Below are 20348 nucleotides of genomic sequence, written 5' to 3'. Positions count from 1 at the left end.
ACTTCAATTTATACTTCTGAATGCACAGGCTGATGGTTCGTCCTGCAACAAACATGTTAACAAACAATTGCCCAGAATTATTGTACATCGCAGTCTTTATATTCATTTATTGACTGATTCCACAGGTTCGAGTAGCAATGAGCTTCTTCACACTGCCTGCACATGTGCAATTGTGCTTTTGAAGCCTACTGACCACGTGCACCTATCCGCGCGGTTGTCTGCTCAGAGTCTTGGCACACATTCTCCGATGACGATTTTTACATCACGCCTACCTAGCGATCCATAGCAGACTCGCGGACGCAGAAAGTATAAGGAGGCTTTAAGATGCAGTAAGACACGCACGGGAGCATGACTTGACGTGCGACATTGCAGAAAATGTGCATCAAAAATGTAGCCTATGTTGATCCAAATATGGAAAGCCCTTTCAAATTTAATAATATGAGGTACTCTCCAGAGATGTTTTGCCACATTTCTGAGCAAAAGGAATGCATTCATAAATGTATTCATCCAGAAATTGTTGCAGTTTATTCAATGGAATGAATTACACTATAAGAAGTCAAAATTCTGAAGACATCTAATTCTGTATTATTAAAATATTAATGTTATGACAAATAGTCATCAAAACTATGGGAATATGAAAAGAAAAGTGAATACAACTCTTATTTAAGCTTCCTCTGTCAAAATTCCTGCACAGCTCATTCTGGACGTCATCAGCTTGCATGTTCAAGATCCGCATCCTTTTCTATTTGTATTTTAATGGAAAAAAGCAGTTCAATTCCAGTGGTGGACAGTAACGGAGTAGCTTTACTTCGTTACTGTACTTAAGTACATTTTTCAAGTATCTGTACTTTACTGGAGTAGTTTTATTTTGAGCAACTTTTACTTTTACTTCACTACATTCCAAAGCATAAAATCGTACTTTTTACTTCACTACATTTCATAAAACATATCGTTACTCCTTATAATATCATGTGCTCCGACACGCAGAAGCGGTGTCTGATTCACCATGAACGAACTGAATCTTTTCAAAATAAACTTTTAAATCGGATCGCGAATCACACCAAACAATTCGTTTACGAATTAGAATGATCCGATTGCAGCTGTTCTGGTGTCGACCACTCACTGATTCAAATGAACCGTTTAGTGCGAGTCACCAGAAGTAAGAACCGGGAGATCTTGTGAGCGCGCGTGCGTCTGATGTTGCTAAAAGTAAGTTATTAATGTCGAAATTTTGGATTAATTATTGTAACTGAAAATCATATTTAGGTCAAAACTGTCAGTTGTTTGGGAACTAAATCCTTTGTAAAGAGTGATCTATTTAAGCCCACTGAAATGCTCGAGTGCAGACGATGCAGACACGTCAATTTTAGGTAAAAAAAAAAAAAAAAAACAACAACAAAAAACCCCATAAAATAACACACATTAAATACAATAACTCATGCACGTTCAAATTCACCGCTGCCGTAATGTTAACAGTTTAATTAAAATGTCCTATGTGACGTCTGTTTTTATATTGTTTATCGACAGTAACGTTATACATATGTATATTGTTTGGATTAACTAGACGACTAGACAGACATGAATGTTCATCGTACTGAAAATAAGTAAATATTGTTAGCTGATGCTAACTGTCTAGCTAACAAGCTTGTTGGTGCTAAGTTGATGTAATTTTTATAAATAATGTCCAAATATTTTTATTCAGCCACCTATAGACCCCTTTTGCGCGGACGTCACAGATACGTCACGGCGCTAGCTGGAGGCAAAACAAACAGAAAACTGGAAAAAATCCCACCTCTGTTTGGAATGTTTTCCCTCAGCATGCTTTCTCTCAACTTGGTGGTGCAAAATTTGCTTTAATGTGTAATTATGATATTCATAAACTCCCTGTCAAGCTATCTAACTTTCACCAACAAGTCCTTCTGGCGTGGAATCTCATCTACAAACATAACTTTTCTCCTCACCGATGTTATATATGGAACAATAGGTATATTTTGTTTAAGAATAAATCTTTGTTCTATAATAACTGGTTCAATAATGGAATATATCATATTAGACAGCTCTTTAATAACGAAGGTCTGCTTTTTAGGTATGCAGAGTTTCTTTCAGAATATAATATACCGGTAACTCCCAAAGAATTTGCCACAGTAATGGATGCTATTCCTTCTGGGTTACTTATGCTTTTTAAAAACAATACTCTCTCTTTGGGTTCGTTGTCTCATCCTGAGCTTGTCAATACACCGATTGGAAAGATGTGTTTCACTGAAAAAAAAGGAAGAAATTATAAAGTAAGAGTTTTATTCCTTGAAAACATTATTTCTGCCCCTCCCGCAATCTCATATTGGAATAGGCTTTTTGATAATTTAAACTGGAAAAATATATGGTCCATACAGCATAAATTTTTCCTGACAAACAAAGTAAAAGAAATATCTTTTAAATTAGTTCATAATATTTACCCAGTCAAAAATTTCCTTCAGAAAAAATTCAGATCTGATATTGAAACTAATTGCTCTTTCTGTCAGAATGACACTGAAACTCTTCTTCACTTGTTTTGGTCGTGCAGTTACACTCAGAAACTTTGGAAAGATGTTAGTTGGTTTATCTCAAGAAATATCTTACAAAATTTTTGTATGAATCCCCAAATTGTTATATTTGGATTTTTTGAAGCGGATTCTAATGCCTGCTTTATAATAAATCTAATTATTTTCCTGTGCAGATTTTATATTCATAAATGTAAATTCTCAAACTGTAAACCAATTCATTTGGTATTTTTGCATGAGATAAAACATTATTTAAATACAATCTCATCATCTCTTAACCCAAAAGCGATCAGAACTTGTAAAATTTGCACGACTTATGGACTCTTTGCCTTGTTAAATGTTTAGATTTTCTTTCATGTGAGCAATGCCCTCTTTCTGTATCCTTCTTTGTTTTTGGTAATGTCATTTATTTATTTATTTTAAACATATTTTTGTATTATGTTGTTGTAATGTTCTCTGTCTCTATTTTTGTTATTTGACAATTATTGTTTTGTTCTTACTGTTTAAATAAAAAAAAAAAAAAAAAAAAAAAAAACAGAAAACTGGAGGCGGCTAATACAAACCAACACAGGGTCGGCTACTCAGGGAGCTTAAAATGTCGTATTGTTGTGTAGTTGGTTGCCAGAATCGACGGAGAACATTTCATATGCATTGTTGTGATTAATTGTGACCGGAATTTAAGAACATGGTAAGAAGAATAAATACAGAAAGTTTATAATTAATTTGCAGTCTTCAGAATTTTTATTTCTAGAAAATATTTACATCTTAATAATAATTTTACTGTAATGTCACTCTTTATTTAATCTAAGGATTTATACGCCGACAGTTTCTCTTTACTATACACGCTCGGTTTCTCTATCAGGTAAGTGTAGATGTCAGGCCACTCAATCGGAGGTAATCCTGTCAGATCGTCCATCCAATGAGTGATTGTGTACGGGTCGACCAATCTGGTTCCGTCCGTTAAAGTTAACTTTTTCAAATAATTATCGCGGTCCCGGACAGTGAGTGACCTTAAATATTCAGATAAAGCAGATATATTCAGATTTTCTCCAGCCATTGTTAAAAAAACATAACAATGGCTGGATGATTCATAAATCATTATGAATTTTTTTTTATTATTTTTTTCCTTAAAATGTTCTTCCTAACTTCAGGCCTTATTATCATGTAATATATACAGTACAGACCAAAAGTTTTGACACACCTTCTCATTCAAAGAGTTTTCTTTATTTTCATGACTATGAAAATAGTAGATTCACGCTGAAGGCATCACAACTATGAATTAACACATGTGGAATTATATATGGAATTACATACATAACAAAAAAGTACGAAACAAAATATGTCATATTGTAGGTTCTTCAAAGTAGCCACCTTTTGCTTGGATTACTGCTTTGCACACTCTTGGCATTCTCTTGATGAGCTTCAAGAGGTAGTCACCTGAAATGGTCTTCCAACAGTCTTGAAGGAGTTCCCCGAGAGATGCTTAGCACTTATTGGCCCTTTTACCTTCTGTCTGCGGTCCAGCTCACCCCTAAACCATCTCGATTGGGTTCAGGTCCGGTGACTGTGGAGGCTAGGTCATCTGGCGCAGCACTCCATCATTCTCCTTCTTGGTCAAATAGACCTTGATGCCTTCAGTGTGACTCTACAATTTTCATAGTCATGAAAATAAAGAAAACTCTTTGAATGAGAAGGTGTGTCCAAACTTTTGGTCTGTACTGTAACTTTGATGTTCTGTAAAACAACTAACTTTAAAATACTTTGTTCTTACTGGTGAAAATCAGATGGTCATCTCTGTTTTCTGTCAGGTACATCACAGTGTAAGCTTCACAGTGAACATTACTCTCGTCAACGTAGTCCATATCAACAACAAAAATATATCTTGACTCTATATAGTGGTTATTTTGAAAAAAATCCAAGGTATTTTGAGCAGTAGGATTATAAAAAAATGTGCTAATATAAAATTAAATTAAGTAGCCTATATAAAATTGCAAACATCTATCTTGCAGTACTTTTTTACTTAAGTACATAAAAAATTGAGTACTTTTGTACTTTCACTTGAGTAAAATTGAAAAAGGAGTACTTTTACTTTTACTGGAGTAATATTTTACCATATGTATCTGTACTTTTACTCAAGTACTTGATTTGTGTACTTCGTCCACCACTGTTCAATTCATTACATTTAGTAAAATAAAAAATTATATGAAAACGCTCCAAATGTGTTGAAAATGAAAAAAGGATTTAACGCATGTAAATACAGTATCACATGACAAAAATAAATGTGTCCCTGTCTGAATGTTGTTCCCATCAAAGCTTTGTTTTTTACTGTAAAGTTGCTAAATATATTTACACTTAAAATCACAGTGAAATGGCCTAACAAAACGTTTTTCACTGTATCAATATTTTTATGATCCCATTAACTTCACACAGCATATTTGAGTTGCATGAGCCAAGTCAATTTGTGCTGCGTTTCTTAGCCACGTCAAACTGCAGCTGTCTTGACTGTATGCTAAAGGGTGTGTGAAAGATCGCTGCTAGGAGGATGCCATCGTTACACACACCAGAGTATGGTTTAATAATGCTAACTGAAAGAAAACACGCATTGTTGAATGGTTTTACATATAAATTAGACAGAAATAGGATGCATTCTTCCAGTGTTTCATGAAAAAGCCTCATTGACAGACTATACAGGAGTGGTCATATGGATCTGTGAGAGCATGCATTTTAACATGCAGTGAGGAGATGCTGCAGCACACCCAACAAAAGCACATTAAAACTGACATTTGAACAAAAATGCCATTGTTCACATGATTACTGTCTCTGCACAGCCACCCCATCCCTGTTTTCCCTTCAAATCGTCCACTTCCTTCAGCTTTTCTCCCCGTCCTCCATCCTCTATTCTCCCCTGTGCTCTCTATCTGCCCCTGAGGCGTGATGGAGCGAGTGTCGCTGTGAGGTTTCTCTGGGTGTTCTCCTCAGGACTCACCCTGCTGTCATTATCTCTCTCTAATGAGCCGCCATTACGGCTCAACTCCAAGCAGTTACCGCAGCTCAGTGCAGGAACCACAGAGGAGCTATTCCACAGAGAAATAGTTCTATACTGCTGAGAGCGGTCCAAAAAAAACCTCCATAACACTTAATTATGAGGAGAAACTTGTATATTGCTGAGACTGCAATATTACTAAATATAACCTACACACAATTGCACAGTTCCAAAATATCGAAGACCATTTTTTAAGGCATCGCAGGTGCGCTTCTGATGTAAAGGGATCTTCATTATGCTGCCAAATTCTAAGGTGACAGAGCATCCTTCATGGAGATTGAGGACATAATCCACTTCTTATATAGAGTTGAAAATTAGTTTTGATGGTCCATGGTGGCTAGGAGGCTGATTTAGAGGGCAATTGCATTTAAAAAGCAGTACTAAAGCAAAGCTTCGTGTTGTATGCAGTTCATATAATGCTAGGAGAGTTTAAACATTATGCTAAGCATTACAACCGAACTCATTTATTTATTTTGAATTAGGCTAATTCACTTGAACAACCGGTATTTAATATGTAAAACTAAATGTGAAGTTTTGATGGGATGAAATGTCTATTAAAACATTAAAGGCATATCACTTGTCTGTGCTATAATTTACTTAGGCCTATATAATTTTCAGTATTAGTGTTTGGTATTCAGTTTCTGAATGGTTTAGGTACAAGCCAACAGTTTGGTGATGCTGTCTCAGCCTTATGTCATCATTTTTTAATTATTCACGGTAATACCGTATACCGAGGTAAAATAGGGAGGAGGTTTGACGCTATCAAAATTTGGATACCGCCCAAGCCTATATCAGCATCAACTAATGTTTCACAAATGGTGTCTTCATATTAAACAGTATATCGGTTCATTTAAAACTTGTCTTATAACACTGCCCATTACAATTACTAAACTAGCAATTAACCAGGAACCACTTTTGACAGTACTGATATTACAGAACCTCCAGAAAAATGCAGATTTTTTTTTTGATCGTTGCAGGCAAAAATCCTTGATTTTGCGGCATGTTTTCTTAAAAAATGCGATGGAATAGGCGGGATATATTTGCCATTTTATGTGATGAAATTGCGTGAACTTGCAAAAACTGCGGTTTGATGAAAAACCTAGGCTACTACCTCACTAGGCTACTACCTTAATGTAAAGAGTAATTTCTTATTACTTCCTATGATAAGCGAGCATACTAAATCACAGAATATTTAAGTTGCAATCTCTTACTGCAACGAAAATTATTTTACATACTACTAATATAATTAAAACTGTAAGTTTCTGGTACTGTTCTTTAACAAAAAAGTGCAATCTTACAACTGTAAAGTTGCATCAACTTCTGAATGAAACTACAACAGTGTTAGCCTAGTGAGAAGGGGGTGTTGGGGGAATCACCTTTTTTTCTCTATTTCATCAAACCGCAGTTTTCGCAAGTTCTCGCAACATAATTTGACTCCACTGTCATGTAAAAAATCGGGAAACTGCTTCACGCGATCTTTTGCGCTTATTTTTGTTGGCAAATAAGAAGCTTCAAGTTTCACCGCGGGGTTTGCAGATGATGTTCACGTCACGTAATTACGTCACTTCATAAGGTTCCCATGGCAATAGGGGGAAAATGGCGCTTTACTTGTGTAAAGTAAACACAACATTTTTCAACTTTCTGCTAATATATATGCAAGTTTTTTGCAACGAAAATACAGGGATTATGAAATCATGCTAGCCCCGCATATTTTGCTTTCTGAAATCTGCAATTTATGCGGCAAAAAAGCGTTGTATTTGAAAAAATGCGACCCTGCATAATTATGCGGCCTTTGGCTGATTATGCATTAAATCAGGCGATCGCATAATCGCGTTTTTCTGGAGGGACTGATATTAGTGGTCCAAACAATGAGATTTTCTTAACTGTAATAACATCATATCACCTACATTACCAGCCTTCAATAACATCTTCATATGTTTCCACATCAACCACAAACTAGAAAAATAAACAGCGTTTCATCCCCTCCACTGGGACTCATCTAAACCCAAGAGTCTTTCTTCCAAACCAACAGAGATGCCCAAAGCACCATACAATATACTCAATGTTATAGAATTCACTTTCAATAATTTGCTTCATATGACAGAATTGCTCTGAAAAACAATGACCAGCTAATTCGGAGAGTGCAATGTCAAATTAAGCATCAGGTGACTGGAAGTGGCTGACAGCACTGTGGAAACAGACAGATATTCACACTTATCAATGGCTCTCTTATGGAGTAATGCACATACAGACAGGTGAGAGTCTGATGCCATACTCCTCCACCGATGGGTGACCGCGCACACACACACACACTCAGCTTTTCTCCTGTACTAGCAACGCTCTATCTATTAATGCGGATCTGGTCAGCAGAATGCTCAGACAGATACTTTAAGAAACCTGAGAAGTGTCACCTCACATGACAAAGAACACAACATTCACACCCGCAAACTACAGTCTGGACCAGTGAAAAACCTGCAAAATTAACATAAAAAGTGTGATCTTAATCAATTTGTTCAAATGAAATTCAAAAAATTTAATTGATAAACCTTACATTAGTTCCTGGGGAAAAAAGTTCCTCGTGCAAATGTTCCGGGTAATTTAGGTGGAAACGCGGCATTTTTTTTTTTTTTTTTTTCATGGTTGTCTTTTTTTAGTTTTTTTATAATTATTATATTACTTGGTAAATGGTGCTATCAAAAAGGCACTGTTTTGCACTTACAAAAATGCAAAACATTTGAATAGCTCATGCACAATTTTGTTCCAACTAACATTTTCGAAATACATCAGAATGGCTTTACAAACAATTTACAAAAAAAAAAAAAAAAATATGTATTGTGTTTCATGACTGAGGCCCACTGGGTTTACTTGCTAATAGTAAACAAAACATCAAGCAAATATACAAAAACCAAATAAATCTTTCCAAGACTCAAAGCCACAAAGCTCATTATGTGTAGAAACAAACACATACTTCTCCAGAAACATTGACTGTGCACCACAAAACTGCATAAAGCCAGCCAATCAGATTGGAGCTTTTGATTTTGAGGATGCTTTTGTAATTTAAAAATAAAAATAATAAAAAAATGAATGGAATGTGCATCAGCTATTCCATGAATGGTCCGTGACTACATGCCTGAGGCTCAGAGCATCAAGCTGAAGTTTACATAAAGCTCTACATTACAAGTAATGTCTCAAAGGACTAATGTCACCCACAGTACAAATCTGTTTTATGATACTAGTTCATAGAGTTTGTTTAAACAGCCACAATAAAACATTTATTGCAACTGTGTAAATGATAACTGTTCTGAAGAGGCTCCCACCCACTCAGGCACTAAATTAAATGAGAGCAGACGCAGACGGTGTTAGTATTGCTTGCTTCATAAATATGAGAGATTATTTAATCAGTGTCACTTTGACAGAGATAAAACAACTTTGTGACACTGTAGCACCATGTCACAATGATAATACAAAGAACATCTTAATCCTAATAGTCCTACCACAAAGTTTCAGACGGTCACATTCCTTCTGAACATACAGTTGCCTCAAAAAGAATTTGGATAGTCAAGTCACATTTTAAAAATGTCTGAATGTTACTGCATTAGACCAAAGTAAATGAAGTAACATTATGTTAGTCAAACGTTAGCAGATCACGTTGATAGATATTCTGCTAGAAGAACACCTGTGTCAATCTGGGGAAAACTGCTGACTATTTTCTGAAAGGTTCAGTAGTCTATAATGGCTGTGTGTACATGCAACCTGATAATGAGTTAATAATCCAATTAAGGATGTCAACGATTAATCAGCAATCAATTGTCGATAAGATATGCAATCCATTAAAGCTAGCGCTGTATTAAAATGGTTTTAATTTTGGGCTGCGAGCGTCTCATGCGCAAAACATGTGAAAGCGGCTGAGAGTTACTGTGGCCAAGCTAGATCTTTGGCAAAAAATTATTTACTAATGCACAAATTACGCTTTTAATGTGATCCAAACTTTAAAAGTACATTAAAACAGAAACTTTAAGAGGGCCATATTTCAGTCATTTGTTCCCTGGAAAACCTATGATTTAACTAAAAAGAGGGAAACAATTTAGTCATAGGAAAAAATTCTTAATTCGTGGCCACAAATTCCTTTATTTCCTCCTGCATGTTTACAACGGTAAGAAATTTGAAGTCAGTGATTAAAAGAAAATGACAATAAACCTGTAAAATTATAGAGGGTGAGATTTTCAGTATTTGGAAAAAAAACAAAATAATTATATACATACATATATATATATATATATATATTGGCTGAATACCTCAAGCGTGTGATGGAAATGCTACATCCCTTAGCGCTGCAGTAGGTAACTTTTGTAAAAATATTTTTTACATATTTGTTAAACCTGTCATTATGTCCTGACAGTAGAATATGAGACAGATAATCAGTGAAAAAATCAAGCTCCTCTGGCTCCTCCCAGTGGTCCTATTACCATTTGCAGAAAATCATCCGCTCCCGGTAAAAAAATAACCAATCAGAGCTGCTGTCCGTAACTTTGTTTGTGTTCAAAATGTTGAAAAATGTATATAATAAGCGAGTACACCATGAATCCATTTTCCAAACCGTGTTTTTAGCTTGTCCTGAATCACTAGGGTGCACCTATAATAATTGTTTATATTCTGACTATTTTAGATTGCTTCGGGTGTACCGCGGCGGAGTAACACAGTACCTTTGTGATTCTTCATAGACATAAACAGAGAGAAGTAGTTCTGGCTACGATGTTCTTCCGCAAGACGCAAGCAGTTCTGTTTATTAACCGCTAGAGCATTAAGAGTTACCGAATGCAGCTTTAACATACGGTGTTATGTGTTTCGCCTCTACAGGCTTTGTCCTTGCAAAGTTGGAACTGCCTCACTTTTAGGGTTATGTATCGGCAAGAATCTGGCAATACGATACACATCACGATACAAGGGTTGTGATGAGAAGCACTGCAGTTCACTGACAGTGTGGAAGTTACCTTTGGGGCCAATAACGTCAATTGTTTTGAGTGGCATTTGCATATTCTGTCACAGAGGTGACTATATGCCACTGCAATAGACAAATTTTGCAGTATTAAGGTTAACAGTTAATTGATTGTTAATTTAAATGACGATTGACTGTTGAAATAATTGAAAATTGTCATACCTAAATCAGACTGATGTATAAATCAGAACCTTAACTAATCTGAGGGAGCATGATATGAATAGAAATTTAATGTAAAAGAAAGAGCTGGTGTAGATCTTAATCTGTTAAATATAAAAAATAAAATAATAATAATAAAAAAAAAAACAAGAGTTTGTTATCAAGGACAAAATACCAAATATTTAGCTGTTTCTGAGCAAGGCGATTGACGCAGTGTATAGATTAAAAATTTAGCTTGAAACAGATGTAATGCATAATGGAAAACACTAGAAATTGTCTTGCAAAGTTTAAGGCACAATTAAATAGTACTTTCTGAATGCACAGTTCTATTGGATAAGGGGTTGGGCGATTCTACAAATTTGGCATCAGACGATGTCTACAGTAGGGCTGGGCGATATACCGAATATTAGCAATAATATCGAAATAATTTTGACGACTATGTAAAATTAGAAAATATCGGGAATATTGAATATTTCAAATCAAGCATACTTTCCCGAAAGAACGAACCGTACATCAAAAAAAATGGGCATGTAACTGCGGACTGCTCTACACACCTCTACTTCAAGAGCTTTCATGAGACTGGTTTCCAGATAACAAGAGTTTAAATCCCCCATTTAGAGCTTTGCTGTTACAAGGATTTTCTGCTTGGTGTTTGCTTATTTTAAGCAATCTGGCAACCATGTGCACATGCCGAAGTGCCGATGCCAATGATCTGAAAACAAGCTGGGCCCGTATTCATAAAGATTCTAAGAATCCTCTCAGAAAACTCTTAATTTAGCTTAAAAACTTTTACGTAGGAGTCTTAGCTTAAGAGCGATTCAGGATCGATCTGAGAGCAACTCTGAGTAAGGAAAAGACAAAAACTTTCATCTTAGTGAGGAGGCGGGGTTGACCCTGTTGCTATGTATGGCACAATCTTTTGAAGACTGTGATTGGTTGGTTGTCCAAGAAGGAAAAAAGAGTGATTTTAAGTATAGGCTCTATTCTAATTCTCACTTTGAATTTACATGCGTAATTTATCCTATTTGACCGTTCTCTCTCTCTCTCTCTCTTACACACACACACACACACACACACATTATATGTGTGTATATAAATCATTTTTTTATTTAACATGCTTTTAATTTCCTATAAGGTATTTGATTGGCTTAGAATGATAAAAATTGTTTCACTCTTTCTATTTACAGTGATTGAAGTAGCGGTTTGAATGTTGGTTTTAATATATCAAACATGGGATCAAAACCAAGAAGGACAAGGAAGCCAAACAGTGTTTACTGTTAGCCCAGTTAGTGGATGAACACAAGGCCATTCTTAAAGGATAATTCGGGGCTGGGTATCACAGCAAGGGACAAGAAGCAGACATGGGAGCATATAGCACAAACTATTAACGGTTCATTCCCCCTGACACAATAAGATGTTATGAAAGGACTGTTATTGTTTGTGATCACTCTGCTTACAGAAGGTTGTGACAGACCCAAATCATCACTATTGCATTGTTGCATTTTCCCAGTTGCCAAATACCGTAATGTAGTGATTACTATAATTTCTGGCGCTATGGCATTTCTGCGCTGTGTCTGAGATGTTAGCACATCTCTAATAAGATCATTCACAAACATGATCGCTGCACAATCTAGGCAAGGCAAGGCAAGGCAAGTTTATTTATATAGCACATTTCATACACAATGGTAATGCAAAGTGCTTTACATAAAAGAAAGTAAAATAATCATGAAGAAAAATAATAACAAAAATAAAACAAGCAATTTTAAAACTTTTAAAATGATTAAAACATTTACTTAAAATGAATTTAAAAACAGTTAGAAAATGTGATAGACACTATCTAATCTATAGCATCTAATTAACTTCCTGTCAGCCATTGTCTGCAACACATTTCTTCTGACTCTTCGTCTTTCTGCCATTTTCTCCTCTGCTAAAGAAACTCTTAAGTCTCTTAAAAGTCCTCGTCTGTGCTCCTAACAAGTTTGACCTTAAGACCTCTTTTAAGGGTTAAGATGCTTTCTGAATTACTTTTTTCTTTACTAGGATTTTTTCTTTAATTTTAGGAGTAAACGCCCACATTTCTAAGAATTTTCTTAGAATTTTGTCACTAGGAGCTACTTTTTGCCTTAAGATTCTTTATGAATACGGGCCCTGGAGTTTAGCGATCTAATGAAAGCGTCGTTCAGCCATGAGATCTCGACTGTATTGCTTGCGATTGTGATCAATGAATGAATGCACTTACTCGACTGCTGATGTTTGAATAGAGAAACATTGCGGATTTAAACCCCCTATTTTCTCCCCTATTTTCTTTATTTAAATTTTACTGAGAAATACACACTATTCCTCATTCTGCCCAAAGTCCTTAAAACAAATGTGTCAACTGAATGCTATGAAAACATACAGTGCTTAATTTATTAGACCACCTGTCATAAGACAAAACATAAAAACATCAAAAAAGTAATTCTAGAATTGTTATTGTAATTTTTGGACAAATAACAAACTGAAACAACTAAATAGTATTTATTCACAAAATAACAAAAATGGCCTCAATTACCTTTGATAACAGCTCACATGCTTGCTGGCATTGTTTATATACTGTTTGAATAATTGGGTATCTGAATTAAAAAAAATATTTATAAAAAAAAAATTCTGCCTTTCATAACAGCAATAATTATATTTTAGCATTAAAATCATCTTACTACGGGTTATTAAAAAATATTACGCATATTGAAGGACTAACCAATACAGAAAAGTAAAACATTATTTTGGTAATTACCAATACTATAAGTTAAGAGCATCAGAGGCACAAACCTCAACCAAAAACCATACATAAATTTGTTTAAAAAATATGTTAATCACTGTAGGCTACATAGTGAATATAGTTTTAGGCAATATAGTTTAAATCACTAGATCAAAAAAAATAAATAAAATAATAATAATAATAAAGACGAATAAAATCACGGTAATGCTCTGCAGGAACATGCGTCGCCTGAACTTTGATCAGTCAGTCTCCTCTTACTGCCATTTCTTTATCCTGTAAAAGTGTCTGAAATTTATATTCAGACAATTACACGCTGCTGTAAACGTTAAACAACAGATATTAACTAGGGCTGGGCTATATGGCCTAAAAATAAAATCTCAGATTTAATTTTTTTTAATTCGATTTCCGATTTTTTTTCCGATTTTCCCCCCTACTTAAGGAAAGCAATAAGTACAAACAGCAGACAACTTAAAGCAGATATTGCTTTTATTTAATCAAAAGTAGGGGTGCTCTGATCACAATCGGCCGATCCTTAATGCGCATCTTGTCAGTAAAGCCGGTTCTCTAATCAGCGGTTTAAATTCCATCAGGTGCGTGATTTCACATAGAGCAGCTGTTACTACACAGAGCCGTTGTTAACTGAGAAGATGCGCAAATAAACGCTGAAAATGAAGTGGATTTGCGCATCTTCTCAGTTATGGCTCCTTGTAGTAACAGCTGCTTGGTGTGAAATCACGCACCTGAGGGAATTTACCGCTGATTAGAAAACCGGCTTTACTGACAAGATGCGCATTAACGATCGGCCGATCGTGATCGGAGCAGCCCTAATCAAAAGCAAGACAAATGTAACCCCCATTTTCATATTCGGCTGGTGCCTGCTGCTTTTGATTAGGATGGGCTTTAGGCAGCGTGGGGTCTCTTGCTCCACGTCTGTCGCAGCAAACCCATACCAGTTCCAAACAACAGATGATTTTATTCCTTTCTTGGGAACAAACTTCCAACTCTCACCGGTAGCCATGTTGTCGCTTGCTGTTTCGTGTGTGTGCTATGATGTTGTTGTTGTCGCTTGCCATACTGTCATGTGAAACTAACGATACGGAAGCTCCGGGGAGCCAAAAATGCACCATTACACAAAAACTCGATTTACTTATTTTTTTAAATCGCCTGTAACAAAAAATTCGAATAAATTCATTCAATCGATTTTTCGCCCAGGCCTAATATTAACACACGCGCCCGACTCGCAGTTTAAACCTTAAAATAAATATTTCTCTGGATCACGTACCTTTCCTGCAGGAGCTCATTCTGTTTCCTCCACTAATTTTAGATGCAGAACAAAAGGAGCTTTGACCTTTGTTTAAAAAAAAAGACTTCCTCGTTGCCTTTTTCTCTATCACATTTTAGAAATCATCAGAAGTTATATATCACTTGAAAACATAAAATCTCAAAATTCATCCTTTAAAACCCATTTTAAAATCAGACATTGCATTACCATGTAAATGGCACATCAAAATCATGTTACAAAATGTTTTCAGTCATGAATTATAAAAATTTAGGTTTGTATCATGCACATGCATGTCTATCTTCAAAAACGTGAGTGACAGTTATCAGGTTAAATGCTTAAATTAAGCTTAATTATATTTTAGAGAAAATTAGAATGATGGCAAGTTGACATTTGTTACCAAAAAAAAAAAAAAATTGGATGCAGTGTCAAGTGTTCCCTACCGTAAACTTTGACACAACTGTACTGTATAAACTTGACTTGCCCACTGATCAGATCAGCTTTTCAGCTGTGTGTTACTGTAAAACACATATTGTGTTAAGTCATGCTGAAACATGGGACTGATCAACAGCATAAACGAAGCCAGCAGCTCTCTGAAGCAGACACTGCTGTATGACACTCTTGCTGGCAGCGTAGTGTCTGGCTGAAGTCTTTTAACCAGGCCTATCCCTCTCTCTTTAAAAGACCAAGAGCCAACATGGATGCCCAGCACATTCCCACTGACACAAAATGGCAGTGCAAAGATCAGTGGAGTTATCAGGCCAGGACACAGAAAAGACCGCAGGGGAGCTTTATCATTAGAGTTCGTAATGGAGGCCGACGAGAGAAGGTGAGGCTATTCTGAGCAGCCTCAGACTCACTGGATGTGTTTCAAGAGTGCTAAATAATCCAGTTATACTTCAAAACCAACACATCTGGGAGATACAGCTCGAGTAAACAGATGCGGCTTAATAACATCACCCAGACTTGATAAATTACCTTTCCACATCTCTAAACCCGAAAATAGAGACAAAGTGACTCAAACACAAAACCGTGTAAAGGACAGCACTAGAAGAGTTAATACTTTCTTGCTCTTTGTCCTTTACACACTCTCTGGTGAAGAGGCATCATTTTCTTGACATTTTGCACGGGTCTCCTGCTCTCAGGCCCCTGCTCATGCACCCGGGTGAACCCTTACAATACAGGGATGTCATTTCAGCTCTGCTCCTCACAGACACAGTGTCCACCTGTTTCTGACACGGACTTCTGCTGTCAATCAAACACACCTACTCTGGGCTTTATGCCATAACTTTTACAATGCTCTGTGTGTGTGAAGAATGCATCATTCATTCATTCATTCAAAATTATGTTCTTATTTGCATTATTATAGATAGATACAATTAAATATAAACCAATACAAATAAATAAAGACTTGTGTAAACAAACAATTAAATAATAAACTCTGCATGTGATTTTTTGCAATCTCTATTCTTGCAGTAAAACAGCTCTTTAGAGGCTCTCACCTAAAGCTCTCCCTGGGGGAATATCACTTATCTTTAGTCTCTTTGTAATGAAAACAACACATGCAGAAGCAACAGCACGGAAAGAGTACACCTAAATTATCTCCTTTTTTAGGCATGTTGACAGACACACACAGACTAGTGTTAGGATGTGATGCTCGTGACAGGGTGAAAGCTCGGTTGTGTGCACTGACACAAGTTGACAACTGGCCAACAACTCCAATAATATCCCAAAAGCCATACGTGTGGAAGTGGACGACACCTTAACAAGGGCACAGTGCCAAATGTACAAGACCAAGCCCAAAGTGTGAGAATAACAGCCCTCTGTGTTTGACAGATCCTAAAAGCTTTAATACACACTTGTGCATGGAAACACGCACTGTGATCAACTCTGACAATTAACAAGTGGTTTCACAAGAGATGGTAATAAAACGCGTAACGGAAAACAAAACAAATCCATTTATTCATCATGAACCAATGTTCAAGTCTCACTCCTGCTACCTGAAACCTCAAATCTTACGTTAAAATGATCTGTTTCCAGCGTAACTTCATCTTAAAATGCGATATCAAGTCGTCAATGCATGTTTTAAAACAGTAAGTTACCAGTTGACGCTCTCTTTATTTCTTATTTTGACTCGCTGGAGCACATACTGAGCAGTTGCACTGTAGTACAGTAGGAGCTTATGATGCTAATTAGCCGAAAGCTAAAATGCTACAGTGCTAATCGCTCAACGGTAAGAGGTTTCCAAGCTAACCAGCTGCGAAGCTAAAATAGCTAGTTAGATGCTACTTCTACTGTTAGTTTTGACAGCACAAGCTAGGCGGCTAACTAGCAAGGAAAACCAACACGCTACCATGCTAAAAATGCTAACATGCTTTTCAGCCAATTACAGAGCTAGCAAATTTGCTAGTCCGGCTAAAATGCTAAACCGACCGAATGCTAATCTCACACTATAGCTTGCAACCCAAGTCGGTCGAGTCATTTTACCCTAGTTTTAACTCCAATGGCGGAACCTTCCACCAAACCATGACACGACCCAAAACTAGAAGGTGAAGGGAATAAAAGAAGCACACTTTACCGTCTTCGGCTGGTGCGAGCGGTGCGCGGAGCGTGACAATACGGCGCGCGCTGGTGCTAAGATGGCGCCCCCTCCAAACTTCCACTGCTACTTTGCGCACTCATCCAGCCACTTTAGAGAACCAGATAGCACAACATCAATCAGCGACATCAGACAGAATGTGGGAGGTTAAGTGAATGATGATTTTTTTTTTTTTTTCACGGGGAGAGGAGGGGCTGTCAACACTTGGGACAGACACACAAACCTTCATCGCCCTCTGCAGTGCGTCCAGAAGCGCCTTGTGCTGCTGCTGCTGCTGAGGAGGATAAAGATGACTAAACACATGAAACTACTCTCTTAAAGTACTTTCTATCGCGATAGTTGACACTCATCCCATGAAAGCCACTCAGAAATCACGGTCCCCTCAGTCTAAACATCATTTCCATCTCAAACAAGGTTATGCATGTGTGGTAAACATACAGCAGTGGCTTAAAGGGGGGGTACAATGGTTTTTCGTGTATTCAGAGTTGTTAACAGTGTTAAAGAGATGGATTCTCATGCTAAATATGGCCAAAGTTGTAAAAAATTATTTAGAAGAATGACTGAGAATTTCTGTGCCGAAAATCTTACTTCCGGGTTGATACACATTTAGGCTGTTTTGTTTTCGATCATGGATCTAATGACGTAGAAGAGAAGGGAAGTCCTTATATGAGCATTTCTCCCAGAAAAGCGCGCCCGCGCACACACTGACCAGAGGAGAGCAAGACCGCGCACATCAACACGCTTCAAAATTGTCGGCAGTGCTGCATAGGATTTGTTCGAGAATGCCTCCAAATAAGTGCATTTTTGGATGGGAGGGAAAGTTTACAGTGTTCTGCTTCCCCAGGAACTCAGCGTTACATGAACAGTGGATGAAATTTGTTCTTCCGGGGCAGCAACGGAGTGTAGCAAGTCGTTTGTGTGTTCTGGTCATTTGAGTGATGAATGTTTTATAAACAAGGCCCAAGGCTAAGCTGGATTTGCACATCTTTTGCTATTAAAACATGGAGCCATCCCTGTGATAAAAGACCCAATTCATGTAAGTACAATTGCAGCAGATTTGTGTATTTTGTTGGAAATCAGCACATAAGTGAATATAATGGAAACATCACGAAACATCAGTATTATAGCTCCGATCATCGGAAAGCTGTATTTTTCGTTTATAAATATGATAAAACTAAAGACTTTTTGGATATATGAAGGATGCAGTACAACTCTATATACTCAAGATTAACATGAGATTAGTTAAAACTGTGTATGGTATGTATTCTTTAAATTATTAGGACTCTAGACTTTTCACCAGCTAAAAAAATGGGTTTGAGTCACTTGTTTCTATCGATCAGTGTTTCAGCAGCAGGAAATATCAGTTTACCTTTCCATTCATTTTGCCTTTAATTGTAACTAGATTAAAAAAAAGTTTGTAGACAAACTTTAAATTGGCCTGAAAGGGCCAAGCCAGAAACTTGTAGGATTAGGTTTTTACTTGCATGTAACTATGCAGAATTTATTGTTATTGTTATAGTAAGTACATGTAACGTGAAACAAGCACACCTTAAAATAAAGTGCTACCCATAACTGTAATGTGTCATCAAGTCACCTTTATTTATTTAGTGCTTTAAACAAAACAGATTGTCAAAGCAACTGAATAACATTAATTAAGAAAACAGTGTGTCAATATGCAAAATGACAGTTAAAGGCAGTTCATCATTGAATTCAGTGATGTCATCATCCATCCTTCAGTTTAAATAGTATCTGTAGATTAATTTGCTATCCAGTCAACGATATCACTGTAAATAAAGTGTCCCCAACTAAGCAAGCCAGAGGCGATGGCGGCAAGGAACCAAAACTCCATCGGTGACAGAATGGAGAAAAAACCTTGGGAGAAACCAGCCTCAGCCGGGGGTCAGTTCTCCTCTGACCAGACGAAACCATCAGTTCAATTCCAGGCGGCAGCAAAGTCAGATTGTGCAGAAGAATCCTCTGTTTCCTGTGATCTTGTCCTGGTGGTCATCTGAGACAAGGTCTTTACAGGGGATCTGTATCTGGGACTCTAGTTGTCCTGGTCTCCACTGTCTTTCAGGGCTGTAGAGGTCCTTTCCTTTTCAGATCCGGGTGACTGCAGTGACCCTCTGATCTGGATACAGACTGGATCTGGTGGCTACGGTGACCTCGGAATAAGAGAGAAACAGACTAATATAAGCGTAGATGCCATTCTTCTAATTATGTAGCAAGTACATCGGGTGTTATGGGAAGTGTTCCCAGTTCCGGTTTACCTAATTAATGCAGCCTAAAAATCCTTTAACGGATTTGGATATTAAAAGCATATTAGTATGTTATGTGTAAGCCAGGTTAAAGAGATGGGTCTTTAATCTAGATTTAAACTGCAAGAGTGTGTTTGCCTCCTGAACAATGTTAGGTAGGTTATTCCAGAGTTTAGGCGCTAAAGAGGAAAAGGATCTGCCGCCCACAGTTGATTTTAATATTCTAAGTATTATCAAATTGCCTGAGTTTTGAGAAAGCAGCGGACGTGGAGGATTATAATGTAACAACAGCTCATTCAAATAAAAAATTCAATCAAAAGCTATTTAGGGCTTAGTTAATAAGTAATAAGCAAGATTTTGAAATCTATACAATGTTTAATAGGGAGCCAGTGCAGTGTTGACAGGACCGGGCTAATATGGTCATACTTCCTGGTTCTAGTAAGAACTCTTGTTGCTGCATTTTGGACTAGCTGTAGTTTGTTTACTAAGCGTGAACAACCACGCAATAAAGCATTACAATAATCTAACCTTGAGGTCATAAACGCATGGATTAACATATCTGTATTTGACATTGAGAGCATAGGCCATAATTGAGAAATATAATTTTGAGATGGAAAAATGCAGTTTTACAAATGCTAGAAACGTGGCTTTCTAAGGAAAGATTTCTATCAAATAGCACACATAGGTTCCTAACTGATGACAAAGAATTTACAGAGCAG

General features: G+C 36.8%; 1 protein-coding gene across 2 annotated transcripts in view; it reads right to left on the bottom strand.

Moving 5' to 3' along the window:
- The window catches only part of LOC113109126 (serine/threonine-protein kinase tousled-like 1-B), a 56450-nt gene extending 38806 nt beyond the window's left edge, over positions 1-17644 (bottom strand). The window contains exons 1-2 of one of the 2 annotated variants that reach the window (XM_026272691.1): positions 17595-17644; positions 17351-17461 (exon numbers count right to left, since the gene is read on the bottom strand). The gene's annotated coding sequence lies outside the window, so the exon portion shown is untranslated. Of the gene's footprint in view, positions 1-17350; positions 17536-17594 lie in introns of those variants that run through there. The other variant, XM_026272692.1, reaches the window with a different exon arrangement.
- Between the last annotated feature and the right edge of the window lie 2704 nt (positions 17645-20348).

Source organism: Carassius auratus, chromosome 9 (assembly GCF_003368295.1).
Source record: "Carassius auratus strain Wakin chromosome 9, ASM336829v1, whole genome shotgun sequence".
In the NCBI taxonomy this organism is placed as follows: Eukaryota; Metazoa; Chordata; class Actinopteri; order Cypriniformes; family Cyprinidae; genus Carassius; species Carassius auratus.
Note: the sequence above shows the minus strand (reverse complement) of the source record. Positions and strands in the feature narration are given on the sequence as shown.